The sequence below is a fragment of the Puma concolor genome, chromosome B1 (genome assembly GCF_028749965.1).
Source record: "Puma concolor isolate L17-30 chromosome B1, mPumCon1.1.hap2, whole genome shotgun sequence".
Classification (NCBI taxonomy): Eukaryota; Metazoa; Chordata; class Mammalia; order Carnivora; family Felidae; genus Puma; species Puma concolor.
This window is the reverse complement of record NC_141670.1, coordinates 73,533,044-73,546,641: the sequence shown is the minus strand read 5'-3', so window position 1 is coordinate 73,546,641 and position 13,598 is coordinate 73,533,044. Positions and strand designations below refer to the sequence as shown.

The following is a 13,598-nucleotide window of genomic DNA, read 5'->3' as shown; positions in this document are numbered from 1 at the left end:
GTTCCCAAGCTGTGTCCTGTAGAAAGATCGTTAATTCTATAAATATGCAAACCATTGCCATGTTTTTGGTGGATCCGGGCCATCACTGCCAAATATGGAGGGAGGAATCTCTAATACTACACGGTGCTCTTTTGTATGAAACCATTGACCTTTCATTTCTCTTATTAGGACTAAATTGGACTTTAAACATTTATACAGAGTTCTCATTGCTTTTCTTCCTTTTTGGGGGTTTGTATTTTACAGAAGGTATATGAAGATATTTATTCCAAGAAACTACAGTTCATATGAGAAAAACCACATTTACATGATATCCAGACTATTTTAACCAACTCTAGTTTTTATATCTCTTCCAATTTTTATTGATAATTTTTTCTTCCCGTGACCCACAGTCATGTAGAGGTCCCTTTCTATTTTCTCCCTTACCAACAAGTATCCAACCTTAGGCTTCTTTTCAGTAAAAAATATGTCTATATCACTTATTTTCGTTCTTCCTATTAATTTGGATCTCCTTTTCCCATAAACTTGCAAATAAACTTATAACAGACCCTAATTTGGAATTTATTCCTGAAAAAGAATTCTAGTTCTAAAGGTATTTAATCTCTTTTCTATGAGCCTTTGGAAATAAAGTTAAAGGTCATTCCTTTACTTGTACATACAGAGAATATAGTTTTTATAGCGTTTGAAAAATACATCTTCAAAAATACATCTTTAGAAGAAACATGACCAAAAAGGACACACAATGTAAGTGTTGCAAGCATCTTTAAATAGCACTGTCTTCATCTAAGCAAGGCTCTATGGCCTGACTAGTTCCTATTCAGAAGCCTTTGCTCGTTTTTCTTTATATGGGGGAGTGTTGGCTGGAAGGAAACAAAGAAAGCTAGAAATGTGAAATAATCCCCCAGGCTACTTACTTCCAGGAACCATCTTTTGTATCTCATAAGATAACATCTCCACCTAGTGAGGTTTTAAGGATCTTACAGCAACTCCTAGAAATTGTTTAGTTGTGTGAACTTTTCAGACTAATATGTCTTAACACAATTTCATCTAGTTTAACCTTAAACACGTGTATTTAGAGTTACTGAGAAATGAGACAGCATCAACACGAAAATAAATAATGTGGGTAATCTCTTTCTGGAGAAATGCATGAGCAGTTACAAATAGTAATCAATACGATAGAACAATTATCACCTTTGCAGTTCTTGAGGTAAAGAATTGCCATGTTAAAAAAAGAAAAGGCAGCCAAATAGTTACATTCTATGTCTAGATTTTCTAGTTACTTAATTTATCATTATTATTTGTATAGGCATATAGCCTATATACATGAGATTGGCGGTATTTATTAACAGAAGGGCAGTCTAGGAAGGTATTTGTTAAGCTTCCACTTAACATTCTCTGGGCATTATGCCACTTGTTTCTGGACACATTTTGAGACAGTATAGCCTAATGGTTATATCTGCAGGGTTCAAAGCCAAAATAAACTTACTTGCTGAATGACCTTGAACAAACTACTTAAGCTCTCTTTCTGGGTTTCTCCACCTGAAACATGCAACTACACGGGTCTAGTACCTTTGCCAAAGTTACTGCTAGAATTAAATGAACTAATATACGAAACTAGATTACAGTTGCCTCTGGCACACAAGTGCTCAACATTTGTCAACATTATTTTTAATTAATCCTCCCAATCCCCATTTTAAATTGGGGCTCAGAGAAGTTGTATCACACCCACAAAATGATAACAGGGATTTTAGCCCAGAGCTGTCCAAGTCCTTGCTAATTCCTACCGTTGGGGGAGGGGTAGTACATACGCGCGGCTTGTTAAAATTTAGTACATTTATTCGTGGAGACAACAAACTGAAATCACTAGTGTGGAAAAAAGCACCTCGAAGTTGGGTATTAGGGCACCAGTGTTATTATGTAATCCAATGGATTATTCTGGGCGTCAAGTTCTTCATCTGTTAAAGCAGAACTATGTGATCTAGTTTCTTTCCAGTCTTACTATTCTGTGAGTCTATTAGTCTACAGAATTGGTACCTAAAGCCGTTTTTCTTTGCCATTTAAACTCAAGCTCTATCTTCAAAGGAAGCAAAATTCAAGGCGTGTATGCAGAATAACGCACAACTGTATCTAAGAAAGTTGGTTTTACATAAGGGCAGTAGTACCTGGTTCTTCAGCTCTGACAACGTCATCTCTCCCCAAACTGAATCAGGCTTGAATCAGGCCTACTAGGTCTCTCGATTCAGCCCATTCTCCTAGGCATTTAAACCACTTAATTTCTACATATCCGTCCTATCTGAAAATCCTTAGCAAGATTAGCTTTATACCTCCCATCCCCCATCCCCACACTGAAAGACGTCTAAACTAGGAGTTTAAGACTTGAAAACTCCGTCAAATGAGACGAACCTTTAAAATGTATCTACATTTCCCCCTAAGTAAAAGGAGTATGTTAAAATCATAGTGTTTGTTTCCCCACACCCTAACAAAACACGCAGGATTTTCTTTTGGCAACACTGCATGTATGCCCGCCCCCTAAAGCTCCCTCTCCTTTCCCAATTGGCTAAAGTGCCTGTCACTCCAAGCACTTTTACACCCCTCCGAGAGCCTCATTCGGGTAAAAACCTTCGTCCCGCCCACTCTCCACTCCCTGACTCCTCCCGGAAGCTGGTCACTGATTGGTTGGGGCTCCACTCCGCGTGGGGCTGCCTAGGCCACTGCCCCGGCGCCTGCTGGGAGACAAACCAAGGCGCGAGGACGGCTCGAGCTCTTCCCGGTGGCCTCCCCCGCTACGGCGACCCCCCCCTCCCCCGCTCCGACCGATTGGTACCCGAAACGGTGGCGGCGGTTTGTGGTCGTTGGTCCCAGGGATTTAGGACCAACATTTGAAGACCCGAAGGGGTGAGGAGGGGATGGGGACAGCGGGGTCACAACCAAACCGCTAGTAACGGCTGGAGACCCCGCCTTCCGGCCACAAAAGGCCCCGTCCGATACACTGTTACGCCAGATACGCAGTGGGGACTCACGCCCCTCTGGAGGCAGTGTCTGCGGGATTCGCCCTCCTCACTCCCCTGCCCCGTCGAGCATAGGGAGGGCTAGAGTCATAGACGCGGTTCCCCAGCCCCAGAGGGCATCTTTTGACCAGATAGCTCTTGCTGTCACAGTTTGCGCCGCGTGGTCCCAGCCGTCCAGTCCCCCAGCTCCAGTTGTCGTCGGGGGCCCCTTGGCGGCTCCTTCCGCCCCTCGGGGGCCCTGCCCTCTCTCTGCTTTATTTCCGCTCTTCCCCGACATCTTCCGGCCGCTTCCCACCTGCTGCCCTCCATGTTCTCCTAGCACTGCCTCCGTCGACCGCCACACGTCAAGGGCGTCTGGTCTTTGTGGCGCCCACGCGTCCCCTGTAGAGCCTTTGGGACGACGTCCGGGGCGTCCCGACTGCTGGGTGAGATTTGGCAATCATGTCGTCGTTTTCATTGAGTTCTAACTGGAATGAGCCTCGAACTTTCCTCTGCCTTTGACTCTTTCTGTTTATTCCCCAAGTGTTCTCTTGTGTGTAGGGTCTTGAACAGTGGAAGGTTGTGGGTGTTTGGGAAAGATAACTGACCCCCTTCTCTCCCGCGACACGCCGCGGCAGGCAGCCATGGACGGCAGTACACGCAGTAGTACCATTTGTGTTTCCTAAAGTCAGATAGTTTTAATTACAAACCTTTTAAATATTTTCTTTGGGGGGGGGGGTCCCAGAAAGACCACTGAACCTGATATCAGGAGACCCGGGATTTAATAATCCTTGCATTGATGTTAATTGTGAGATCCTTGGGAAGCCAGGACCAATTATTTGGGCACCGGTTGCCTTATATATGAATTTAGTTAATGTTGAAGTTTCTTTAAGCTCTCTCTTTACATTCTTGACAAATAATCTATAGTCTTTATAATAGGCGACGATTCTAATATAGGCCAGTATTGTAGAGGGACTATCAGGAGGAGCTTTTTAAGACTTGGCTTCTCTTTAGAAATCTGTTCGCTTTGTGTTTGATAATGGCGTTAGAACCAGGCAGCAGGATGTGTTCAATGTATAAATAACATATTCACGTGTTGGTAGTATTTTCCTTATTTAAATAACAGGAAGATATTTTCATTTCAAGAATCACTACAATGTATATTTGAGCAGTTGGACAGACTTCCATACAGAGCCTTTCAGAATTTTTTTTTAATTTTTTTTCAACGTTTTTTATTTATTTTTGGGACAGAGAGAGACAGAGCATGAACGGGGGAGGGGCAGAGAGAGAGGGAGACACAGAATCGGAAACAGGCTCCAGGCTGCGAGTTATCAGCCCAGAGCCTGACGCAGGGCTCGAACTCACGGACCGCGAGATCGTGACCTGGCTGAAGTCGGACGCTTAACCGACTGCGCCACCCAGGCGCTCCAGAGCCTTTCAGAATTAAAGCTCCTTAATCATCTGTAATGATATTCTTTCCAAGGTGCACATATAAAACATTCGTTTTTAAAAATTTGCACCTGTGTGCCATAATGGACATAAAGATGACTATTAATGCTGCAATTGCTAAATATTAGCAGTGCTTTAGTTTCTGTTTAAGGCACTGCTTTAATTGCTAATTTTCATTTAAGAGGGTAGAATATTGGATTTGAACATTATTGCCAAAGATTATGATACATATCAACGTCTGAAATATAAGCATGTGTATTATTGGATCTGTTATGAGTTAAGAAATATTAATAACAATATGCCCAATTTATGGACTGATATTAAGCCTATTTTTAATGGTGTCATTTTTGTTGTTAAAAAACAGATATGTCGGTTTAAGGAGGGTTTGTGAATACAAATCAAATACTTGATGTAAAATCTGTCCAGATTTGTATATTAATGCTGGGTCGTGTCTTATTTTACTACCTGATTGTTGCTAAAACGAAATCAGTGAGAGAAGAAAATGTGATATCTATGTTCAAATTATAATAGATTTTGGATGAAAGCTTATAGGAGCTTTCCTTTTCCTTTTCCTTTATGTAAGGAATATCACTGTATTATTGTGTAGTAGTATACAAGAATTTTGGTTCTATTGTAGGTATCTTTATACTAAATTCAAAGAATTTTGTGTTCAATGCAATATTTAAAAAATTGTTAATTAAATAATTAAAAAGTACTCTCTACAGTATTACTAAAAGTTGTGAAACACCCAGTACCAACACTTTTATTCATTATATATTTAACTTCTAGGAATAATGTGTCCTCATTATTTAATAAAAATAATTTAAAATGGAATTGAGCCAATCCATCTATACCCTTTCATTCTGAAATGATGTTAGACTTCTATATCCATACACTTTTGAGTAATCCTCATTTTATGTGGAAAATAAAAATAGTGCAGTCTGTCACTAAAATGAGTTACCACTTAAAAAACCTCCATTGACTTGGCAACCATGGTCTCAGCATTCCATACTCAATAACAATTGAACAAATCAGGAATTTAATACCACGTAATTTAAGGAATGCCATAACTAATATGCTTTCTATACAAGTGTTTTAATACTTTAAAAATTAATTTTTTTCACTATTGCAGTTTTTATTTTAATTTTTTAAAAAAAATTTTTAACATTTATTTATTTTTGAGACAGAGAGAGACAGAGCATGAACAGGGGAGGAGCAGAGAGAGAGGGAGACAGAGAATCCGAAACAGGCTCCAGGCTCTGAGCTGTCAGCACAGAGCCCGACGCGGGGCTCGAACTCACGGACCATGAGATCATGACCTGAGCCGAAGTCGGACGCTTAACCGACCAAGCCACCCAGGCGCCCCACTATTGCAGTTTTTAAAAATAAAATTTATAAAATGTTCATTTTCATTTCATAAATTTTTACAGTAATTCATAAAATGAAGGGTCAGTTTAAGTAGTTTGAACACAGCTGACACAAATTTCTTTTTTTTTTTTTTTTAATTTTTTTTTTTTTTTCAATGTTTATTTATTTTTGGGACAGAGAGAGATAGAGCATGAACGGGGGAGGGGCAGAGAGAGAGGGAGACACAGAATCGGAAACAGGCTCCAGGCTCTGAGCCATCAGCCCAGAGCCCGACGCGGGGCTCGAACTCACGGACCGCGAGATCGTGACCTGGCTGAAGTCGGACGCTTAACCGACTGCGCCACCCAGGCGCCCCTCAAATTTCTTTAGATAAGTGATTAATTTTCATGTATATTTTGCTAAAATTGTGCTAGTAGTTTTTTAATAGTATATTTTCTATTTTGAAAGGCAGTACAAATTTTAAAATTTCTATTTTTGTTAACTTATTATGGTTCTTAAAATTAGTGAAGATATAGTTAGCATTTAAAGCTAAAGGCTTGATTCAAATTGTTACTCGAATATCTATCCTGTGATTGGCTATGCTGTCTTGGCCTTCTACTTTATAGCTTAGAAAATTTTTTCTTTTTAATTTTTCTTCTAATTTTACTTTTGAAATTGAGCTGGAACGGAATCTTTGAAAGTCCAAAGTTTAGGAAAAAAGATTTATCTGTGAAAATTAGAGTTTATTTATGGTACAACAGCTTTTAATCTGCCCTTCCCCACTATTTTTTGTATAAACTGTTTGTGTCATTCTCTTGCTTAGGACCCTCCTTCCCTTACTCAGATTCCTTGGGTCAGCAGTACTAATTGAGCCTAGAAGCTTCAGTTGGTATGACAGCTTTGTCATAATGTATAGGGCTGCTATACTTCCTTGGAGTTTTGGTAATTCTCAGATTGATTCTGGAATAGTTTAGAACAAATACTAGGCTGTTGTATGCCTGTTTTAGATTTGATTTTTAATTATCTGAGGTTCTTGATTTCTGGTCTTTTTAGAAATGTATTTTGTTAGATTAAATATGGTATTAAAGTTAGATATTTTTGATTTTTGAATTAGAGATGTGTGTATGTTACCTTTGTTTTGAAAGCTTTAAGATAAAACATATTCCTTTCTAAAGAGAGAGTGAGGTTGGTGACTCTTTCCTAATTTTAAGTTTTTAAAATATTTTGATTGAGATTTCTTTAAATGTACTAAGTCTAGCATATGTTTCTAGTCATTGTATGTTAAAAAGAGTCTTTAATGTGGGGACTGCCATTTGTTTCAACATGACACCCTAGATAAAATAATATCTTTAAAAATACAACTTTAGAGACATGAATTGACCCAAAATACATGCCTGTAAGTAATTGCAGGGGTGGTTTGCATTGCACAAATCGGCCATTTAGAGTAAGCGATGAGTTACAGAAAAACAAAAGTATGCATTGATTAAATTCTACATTTTGGGTAAAATGGAAACAGAAGATATTTATCAATTGTTTTATATGTAAGGCAGCATATTAAACTAGTCTTATTTTTTTCCTCATCCTTGCAGCATGCTTAAAAAAATATAAATCTCATACTTTCCTATTCTCCACATTGTATCAACTTGATGTCTTTCTTTAGTGTAATGGGACAGTATGATGTCCTATAGGATGTTTAGGCCATTAAGCTCCCTCTGGACTAAATTCTGGAAAAGAGCCAGAGTCAGAGTTTATTGATGTCCGAAGGTTTGAGCCATAGGTCTTTTCAGTTACTAGTTTTGTGACCTTAAGCAAGTCTATTTTAGTTGCTCTTGATTTTCTATGTATAACATTGGAGGTGGTCTACGGTCCACTTGTAATTCTAATATTTTCTTAGTAGAAAATCTTCCATGATGGTATAGTCAAAGCCTAGTAGAATAAAAACAATCCTAAAGGGAGGAAAAAGGTAGTTATATTATTTAAAATGCTTTTTGTTTGAAAAAGGGAGAGAGAATCTTAAGCAGGCTCCAAACTCCGTGTGGAGCCCAATGTGGGGCTTCATTTCATGACCCTGGAATCACAACCTGAGTGGAAATCAAGAGTTGGGCACTCAACCAACTGAGCCACCCAGGCACCCCTAAAATGATTTTAATTTTAAAGCAATGATAGAAGGACATTGCCCTTTTTTTTTTTAAAGACAAAAGGCTGAAAGTTGGTTTGGTTAATTAATCTTTATCTCATTGATGGTTCTGATTGTTAAAGAGTACCTTAACTCTTAACAGAATCTGTTAATAACAAATTTATTTATTTATTGGATTTGATGTCACGTAAGTGTGTTCCTGGAGTATAGTGTAAGGTACCCAGCTGACAGTACAGACTTCCTAATTCTGCCATTTAATAAATATGTGAAGCCAGAAAATTAGAAGAATCTAAAAATGATGGAAAGAGAGCAGAGACAGTATCATCATAGTTCATCATAGTAATCATAGTAATCATATATATAATCATCATAGTAATGGACATAGAAGGGGGAATTGAGGAAAAGCTGAACATCTTTTTACCTTCTCTGGAGATAGTCTTTTACAGGATAGCTTTATTATTTAAAAAAACGTTTTTTGAGTATATCACATATACTCTTCAGATGTAAACACGTTTTTAAAAATTAAAACCCCAGTGTTGTTGATAGTATGCTTCATTCAACCATCAGTATCATGCAGCTGTGTAGAACACTGATGGAATCTTTCTCTGTAATTTTGACCACCATCCTTGTAAAGGAAAAAGAGGACAGTGAGGGAACATAGGGAACAAACTGTATCCTGTAAAGAGCAGTTAAGGCAGCATTTTCCAAATAATTTTATAGGCAGTTAATACAGGTAGCAAGGAGAATTAGGGTGTCATGTTGAAATGTTTGAGAAGCAGGAGTTAAAGTTGAAAGGTTTTAACTGAAACTTTTCATGGCCTTAAATATGCTAATGTTTGTTGTGATACTCTTAAGAGAGACGTATAGTGATTCTCAGATGTTATTTAGGTATGGAACACATTTTTGAGGCCTGTTAATAGCTCCTAGAATAGTATTCTAAGGGACATCATTTTAGAAAATGTTGGATTTAAGGAACTGGTAATGTTTAGCTTGAAGAAGAGAAGAATTTTTCAAGTGCAGTTAGATAAAAGAGGCATGTTCAGTTTGGCCAGAAGGATGATATGAAGATCTATTTGTGAAAGTTACAAGGGAAGAAATTATGATCATTATAAGAAAGAGCTTTCTTAAAGAGTTAACCAAGGTTAAGTTGTTCTAGAGAATAGGAGTTTCTTGTAAGAATTCAAGAATAAGGTAGGTGACTGCTTTGCACCCATATTGTAAAAGAGAATTGTATATCAGATAGGTGGTTGAATGAGGTGATTTTTAAGGTCTTTAATAAATTTGAAATTATTTTATTAGAGATTTTCCAAAAATATTTTGACTGGTTTTTTTTTCCCTGTAAGGTAATATAGTTTTAAAAAGTATCATGCTGTAGTTTTTTAAAGAAGCCATAAATATTTGAGTAGTTGTTATAATCATATTTAAAAGAATAACTATTGATCTGAAAAAACCTGGATTCAGGTACTGATTTTGCAACTTATATGGCCTCTGGCAAATCACATCGTTTTTTTGAAGATCTCAGATTACTGAATATCAAAAATGAAGGTAATATAAAGTAGGCCTTCAGGAGCCCAATATTTAGGCAGACAGGTTTGAATATCTACCCTACCAATTTCCTAGCACTGTAACTTTATCTTAGTCTCAGTTTATTTTTGAAATGGAATAGAATAGTACCTATCTCACAGAGTTATTGTAAGTACTGAATGAAATAATGTATATAAACTGCCTATCATCATGCAGGGTATATAAGGTGCTAAATATATGAATGCAGAAATAGACATAAAATGGAATTTCACAGATTAGGAAAGTAAAGGTAAAGGATGTAAAGTAATTCATCCAGAGATTTCTTGACTAAGCACTAGAACTCAGGCCTTCTCTCACCCAAGACCATTATTTTCAATTAAATCACAATGTCCCTCCCTTTCTGTCTCATTCATTGAACGTTTATCACATATTAGGGAGTGTGCATGGTGGTAGAGATTTGGAAATAAAAAACTAGACCCTTCTTGATATCTGGCAGAGTTTGGGGGGGGAGGTGGTAGAAGGGATTGACAGACCAGCACTCTGAGGTGTGTTCTGTGATAGTAGTATAGAGGAATGCCTAATTTAGCATCGAAAGGGAGAGTCATGGGGTGGTTTTTCTAGAAAATGTTAGGAGTGGGAAAGGCAAAGAGAGTGAGACAGGACTGTGGGAACAAGCTACACAAAGGCTCGTATGTGAGCACTTGGCACATTTGACAAATGACAAAAAGGTGAGTATTGTTGTTGACATAAGAGTAAGAAATGAAGTTGGAGACGTAGGCTGGGCCAGATTAGGAAAGGACCTTTATGGCTTTTTAAAGAGTTTAGACTTTATATGTAAGGGACAATGGAAAACCCCCAAAAAGGCCTCCTGCTTTTAATACAAGTAGCATATGTTCTTGACAGTCTCAGAAAAGTGAAACATTAAGGTGCTTTGACTCTTCATTCCTACTTATCAATGGTAACTACTGTTAAAGTTTCTTAAGTTTTTCTAATATTTTTGTATGCCTATAAAACATGTGAATGTATACTTGAGTATCTTCAAACAAAACATTCAGTAGGTAAACCAGTAAATATTGTTCTCTGGCATACTTTTCTTATATATTTCTTAAATATTTTTCCATATCAGCAATGCAGATCTATGATATTCTCTAACAATTGCATAATACTGTAATTTTTTTAAGATTTTTTTAAAGTTATCTATTTTGAGAGAGAGAGAAAGAGCATGAGCATGCACACACATGCAATCTGGGGAGGGGTGGAGACACAGGGAGAGAGAGAGAGAATCCAAGCAGGGTCTGCATGTGCAGAGCCTGATGCAGGGCTCGATTCCACCATCCACAAGATCATGACCTGAGCTAAAACCAAGAGTCAGATGCTTAACCAACTGAGCCACCCAGGTGCCCCACTATACCATAATTTTTTAATCAGTACTCTCTATGTAGACAACTAAATATTTTTCTAGATTTTTGCTTTTATATACAATGTTTCAATGCACATCTTGTGCATAAATTTTTGCATGCTTGTGCAACTATATCTGTAGGTTAATTTTTTAGTAATTACTAAGTTTATATACATTTTAGATTTTGATAAATATTGCCAAATTTCCCTCTAAAAAGATAATTCCAATTTAATATGTACCTGCCAACAGTATATGAAGTCCTGGTAAGGATTTTTCTGTTAGACCCATCATCCAGCAAAAAATTATTGAGTATTTACTGTGCACCAAACACTGTATGGATAATAGGGAAAGTATTCAAGGCAGATGGGATCCCTGCCCTTATGCAGCCCAGAATTAAAGAGATAGAAAGTCGGCAGGTGTTTTGTTTGGTCTGTATAGTTTTTGTTACTGTTTTTATATTTGAAGTAATTTTCAGTTTGTTTTATTTTGTCTTTCTGACTATGCAGTACTCTGTTTTCAAGGAGCCGTGAGCCTCTTATAGAGATATTGCTCCTGAAAATGAAGGCTTGAAACATAAGACACCTAACTGGATGATGATGATAATACTGTTTTCTGGGTTATAAATCCTTTTAAGGCAGCTTCTATGCTTTCACTCTCTGTACTAAATTTTGGAAGGGATGGTAAAAGCCACATGGTCCAGTAGTACACCCTTTGCTTGAATCTCTACAGCATGTTTAGCCCATGTTTGAATACTTTCATTTGGTAGGAAGTTACCTTCCTATAGTATGGTCTATAGGTATATTGTTACTATACCTGTATAGTACACACACACACACACACATACATACACCACATCTTTTTTATCCATTCTTCTATCAGTGGGCACCTAGGTTGCTTCCTTATCGTTATTATTATAAATAATGCTGCAGTGAACACAGAGGCATGTGTATCTTTTTAAATTAGCGTTTTTGTTTTCTTCAGGTAAGTACCCAGTACTGGAATTACTGGATCATACAGTAGTTCTATTTTTAAGTTTTTGAAGAACCTCCCTACTGTTTTCCACAGTGGCTGCACCAGTTTACACTTAACACCAGTTTTGCAGTTTTTGTGGTAAATTCAGCTCTTTGGTTCTCAGATTTTAAACATTGAGATTTCACATAAAAATCTGCCATTTCTGGCTTCTCTCTTTAAAATTGGAAAATGTGGCATAACTGGGCAAACTGGATTTGAAGATGGAAACAGTTTATTAGAATTGAGTAGTCATTGCCATTTTCAGATGGTGCATAGCACTTCTTAGAGTCTTGTTTTTGGCCTTTATGCTCATTTAACATTTCTTCCCAGGGCCTTGTAGGCATTCGAGTTGGTCATTTAGTGGATACACAAACTCACCATGTTCAAAGCTGAACTCTGATCTTATCCCTAAAATCTGTTCTAGTTCTGCCTTCCTCATCTTTCTGCTTCTCGAGTACTTTGGTGTTATCCTTGACTTCTCTGTTTATCTTCCAATCCATATCTAGTCTATCAGAAAATTCTGTTAGGTATATCTTCAAAATGTATCTCATATCAGAGACTACTTCTTTTCCCCTTCATCACCCTCTCTGGTCCATGCCACCATCATTTCTCACCTGAGTTTTAGTTGTAGTCTTCTCTTTGGTCTCCCTGCTGCCACCTTTGCTCTTCTTTTCTTTTCTTTTCTTTTCTTTCTTTCTTTCTTTCTTTCTTTCTTTCTTTCTTTCTTTCTTTCTCTCTCTCTCTCTCTCTCTCTCTCTTTCTTTCTTTTTAAAGTTTTTATTTTTAAATAATCCCTACATGCAATGTGGGGCTCAAACTCATGACCCTGAAATCAGGAATCTTATGCTCTACCAACTGAGCCAGCCAGGCACCCCACTTCTTTTGCCTTTCCGCTATAATAGCCAAATGATCCTTTTAAAAGGAAAGATGATAGTACTCCTGTGTTCAGGAATCTATGGTGGCTCTTCATTTAACCTAGAATAAAAGCCAAAGTCCTTCGTTACCTGACTTACAAGGTCTGTGTCATGTGGCAGCTTATTACCTCTCTGACTTTATCTCCTACTATTCTTATTGTCTTCCTGACTTTGCCGTACCAATCCCCTTGCTGTACCTTTTGTGTGTCATGCACACTTCTACCTTGTACCTTTGTCCTCCTTTTTCTATTTGTGTGAAGTGCTCTTCCCAAATAACTGCATAGGTAGGTTTCTTAATTCTTTGCTCAAATGTTACCTTCTTATTGAGGTTAGTACTAGTTATTTATTTATTATTTATTTAAAATTTATTTATTTTATTTTGAGAGAGAGCTAGAGAGAGTACAAGTAGGGGAGGGGCAGAGTGAGAGGGAGAGAGAGAATCCCAAGCAGGTTCCATGTTGTCAGTACAGAACCTGATGTGGGGCTCGATCTCACAAACCATGAGATCATGACCTGAGCTGAAATCAAGACTGGGTCAGTTAACCAAATGTGCCACTCAGGCGCCCCATAGCTATCCTCTTTAAAATTGCACCCTGTCTTCTGTTTTCTGTTAATTCCTTCCATGTGCCCTATCCCTGCCCCCCAAGCCCCCACATTACCTTTTAACATATATTACTTACTTATTACTTTAATTATTGCTTGTTTTCTTCCACTGGCTAACAGGCTATGCCAGGGAGGGATTTCGCTCTTTTATTTACTGATGTATCCCAGACATAAGGAATAGTACCAGCACACAGTTGGTACTCAGCAAACATTTGTTGAACAAGTGAATG

At 37.8% G+C, this 13,598-nt stretch overlaps 1 protein-coding gene across 5 annotated transcripts in view; it reads left to right on the top strand.

Annotated features, from left to right (window-relative positions):
* Positions 1-2,784: 2,784 nt before the first annotated feature.
* RBM46 (RNA binding motif protein 46) overlaps positions 2,785-13,598 on the top strand; it is a 49,835-nt gene continuing 39,021 nt past the window's right edge. For 4 of the 5 annotated variants that reach the window (XR_015250166.1, XM_025921956.2, XM_086704035.1 and 1 more), the window contains exon 1: positions 2,785-2,892. The gene's annotated coding sequence lies outside the window, so the exon portion shown is untranslated. Of the gene's footprint in view, positions 2,893-2,931; positions 3,431-13,598 lie in introns of those variants that run through there. The other variant, XM_086704033.1, reaches the window with a different exon arrangement.